The sequence below is a fragment of the Myotis lucifugus genome, unplaced genomic scaffold (assembly GCF_000147115.1).
Source record: "Myotis lucifugus unplaced genomic scaffold, Myoluc2.0 scaffold_187, whole genome shotgun sequence".
NCBI classification, from domain to species: domain Eukaryota; kingdom Metazoa; phylum Chordata; class Mammalia; order Chiroptera; family Vespertilionidae; genus Myotis; species Myotis lucifugus.
In genome coordinates, this window is record NW_005871235.1 from 238,535 (window position 1) to 242,677 (window position 4,143).

The following is a 4,143-nucleotide window of genomic DNA, read 5'->3' on the forward strand; positions in this document are numbered from 1 at the left end:
TCCGTGTTTTTTACATCTCCCTGGGGAACTATAATGGGCAGCCAAGGTTGGGAACCACTGCTTTAAGGGGTGGAAACGATCAACAATCGGCCAGACTTTGTTTTGTTTTGTTTTTCCCCCAGATCACCTCTCTCTGTTTCTTCTTAAACTCTGGGCTGCGATTGCAGAGTTGTCACCTGAATGAGATGACATGTGACATCTCTGTCTGCAGCTGGAGTACAGCTCCAACAGGAAGCAGGGAACTGGGTCTGCAGCTTCCGGTTGGCCTGTCTTCCACTGGATCAAAATAGCCATGTGTCCAAAATGGAAATGTGAAAAAAAAAATGTATCCTAATTTCACTCATTTACCCTACAGGCATTTTTCTTAATATATCTTTATTGATTTCAGAGAGGAAGGGAGAGGGATAGAGAGTTAGAAACATGATCAGCTGCCTCCTGCACACTCCCTACTGTGGGTGTGCCCGCAACCAAAGTACATGCCTGTGGAGAGTGGCTACAGTGTTTGGACAGGTTCAAGCCTCGGACTGATGAGAGGGCACAGTCCTCTCATGGCCATGTGCAAGTCCCAGCTTGGAGGGCAAAGCCCTCCCAGCACAATTATAGCCAACAGCTATAGTTGTAAGCTTGAACCTATGGTCCGAACACGTGGTCCCACGTGCCTGAGTGATGTGGGCTTGATAGAGTTCAGGTGCATGTAGTTGAGTAGGATCGAAACCAACGAGAATGTTGTAAACATCTCGACCACGCCCTTACATTGCCTCATGGAATCTGGCTATAAAATAAAGACAATGCTTGCAGTTCGTGGCACTGTCACTAGCTCTCCATCAGAGAGGCTCTCCATCAGGAAATAGGCAGCCAGTAGCTGAGGCTGAGTAGCGGGGAGCATCCAGGGTCAGGAAATCAAGAGCTAACGAGGTGATGAAGGACTGGGCGACTATGAGTCACTAACCCCTGTAGGCATTTTCTCTGGAACAGGTTTGAATCCACTTATTATCTAAAATTCACCACCACTCTTTTTTTTTATTTTTCCTTTATGAGTTTGAATCTGGCCCAAGGTACTCTAAAATCACCTCAAGGGTTGGGATGCTTTCCTCAGTTCCTGTCACAAGACCGTAAAACAAGACAAGAGTCTGACGGGTGATTGGGAAGTAGAGAGAAATTGGAAATTATCTCCAGTTTATGTCTAAGTTGATTTAAATCAGAAGATGGGCCGAAACTCAAGCAGGACAAGCTCATAGTCTTATGAGCCAATTCAAAATGAGCTTTAAAATAAATTTAGAACCCAAAAGGCAATTTAATTCAAAATTCCTCTAGGCAGAAAACCAATGGGACTTTAAAACATGGTAAAATGCAAATAAAAGGGCAGATAAGGGTAAAAATATTTTACAAGCTCCAGTGACAGCACAAAAGCACTATTTAATATAAGATAGTAGGAAGCTGATATTGTACAGCTTTTTATTTTTAAAGCACTAGACTGGAAATGAGCAGATCCTGATAGAGTTTTGGCTCTGCCAATAACTAACAGCCTTGGGTAGTCATATAAAATTTTCTGATCCTTAGGTTCCTCACTGTTGAAAGAAAGGTGAGAGATAATTGATATATTTCACACCCTCAAATGCTTGGTTTTGTATCTACTTGGGAACCTTGTACTTTAGATTGTCTAAAACAGTGATGGCGAACCTATGACACGCGTGTCAGAGGTGACACGCAAACTCATTTTTTTTGGTTGATTTTTCTTTGTTAAATGGCATTTAAATATATAAAATAAATATCAAAAATATAAGTCTTTGTTTTACTATGGTTGCAAATATCAAAAAATTTCTATATGTGACACGGCACCAGAGTTAAGTTAGGGTTTTTCAAAATGCTGACACGCCGAGCTCAAAAGGTTCGCCATCACTGGTCTAAAAGGTCTACACCATTTGATTATCTTATAAAGTGGAATTGCTTTAAAATTCAATTTGATACTTTAGTCTGACAACCTCAACTCACCCTATATAAATTTAGTTTACAGAAAATTAGTAGTTTTTGTACTGAAAGGGCAAGAAGTTTCCAGAATTGAGGAGATATTTTGAGGTTGGCAAAATATTTTTTCTTCAAATAGTTTTTCCTTAATCCCCAAAACATTATAATTAAAAGAGACTATGAAATAAAGTAACTATTTCTCTCTGGCAAGAAAGAATAAAATGTTTACTAAATGATGGGTGGAATTTTTCAATCAGTGCTTGGCCAGTATCCCACCTTCTTTCCTCCCACAACTTCCTCATGCTCTCTACACCCTTTGTCCCACCATCATCTCGCCTCCAACCAATAGGAAGACTTCTCTTAGCCCTCAGTTTCTTCATGAGTTTGTGGCTCAGAAAATTGTCTTGTTCCTTCCAGTAAGTTTTGCTCCTTGCCTCCAAGTGACTCTAATATTTGACATCATAGAAGGTACTACTTTTATTTTTGAAAAATTCATATCAATCTTAAGGCATGTCTTAGAAATAAAACTTTATTCTTATCAGAAAGGGTATGCCTCTGAGCTTTCTTGCCTAGTGTGATGGGCAACTATCCAGTTTTAAAATAAATAAAGACACTTGATTTACCATGCAATTCATAGACGCTAAAAGGTGAACCCTATTATGAATCTCCATTGATTGAGTAAAGCACAGTGAAACTTACCATGTAATTCTGTTGTAAAATGCTATTGATTTACTGTACAATAGATAGAAGCTCTTGGCGTGGCCTTATTGGGAGACTCTTATTCACCGCAGTGTAGCATGAAACAACAGAGTCCCTCGGTGGCGAAACCCTCTGGTTTAGTATGGATCTCAGAGGACTGAATTGTGTCACTCCATGGTAACAAAGCTTGAACTTTCATTAATCCATTGTGAATTTCTCATCAGAGGCCCCTCTGTACCCTGAGATGTGGCTCCAACCAACCGTGAACAATGGCAAGCACAGTCTTACTCTATGGATCTCATTCATGAAAAAGCAACCTCGGGAGAATAGCTTCTGGCAGAAGACATGTGTGTTACTAACCTTTCCCTTAGTAAGAAGGAGGAAGCTTTTTTTAAAATATTTTTTATTGATTTTTTACAGAGAGGAAGGGAGAGGGATAGAGAGTTAGAAACATTGATGAGAGAGAAACATCGATCAGCTGCCTCCTGCACACCCCCTACTGGGGATGTGCCCACAACCAAGGTACATGCCCTTGACCGGAATTGAACCTGGGACCCTTCAGTCCGCAGGCCGACGCTCTATCCACTGAGCCAACCCGGTTAGGGCAAGGAGGAAGATTTTACTCTCCCCAAAAATAATTTAATCAGAATTCTTAGCATAAAAATGCCAAATATGACAAGAGAAAGAACAATGTGATCATCTTTAGTGTTCATTCACTTTAAGAGTAGCTATATTTTATAAATGCTTTGAGATTGCTTGTTGAATATTTTAATTTGCTCATACTTGATTTTTTATTTAGAAAATTCTGTTAATCATTATTTAAACCATGTACAACTAAACGAGGTAACACAACATAAAATAGATTATTATTCTAGAGATTTTTTTTAAAGTCTTCCAAGATTTTCAAATTTGAAAATTATATAAAAGAAGTCATAAAATGTGTAAAATTGTATGATATTTTTGGTCTAAATACTGTTATCAATTTGTAACATTTTATTTCTAAATTTAATTATAAATATTCCTCATTGGGAAAGAATTTTTATTCCAAAGATTATCATAAATCTGTTGCTCTTTAGGTTTCCTTGAAATCTAATAAAATAAGCTCTTTTCAGAAGAAACCCCAGTGTCAAACATAATTTTTTGTGTATGTTAGGTTTATGTCCTTTATATAAATTATTCAAATCTGCCTTTCTCATAACCCTGCATATTTCTTCTTTGACTTAACATAAAAATGTACTTACTAGTAAGGAAATGAGTGAGTAGTCATTCATTTCAATTCTTTGTACTGTTCAAGAGACACATTTTGATTTAATATGCTACAAAGACTCCTTTCAACTTCACAGGCAGATGAAACTCCATGCTACATGGGATTTCTTCCATAAACTTTAGTTTACAAATGTTCTCTTCTTACGTGAATATAGAGTGTAACTCTGAAGAAGAATGTTTGAGGGGCTGCTGGAATCTGATATACTATTATAT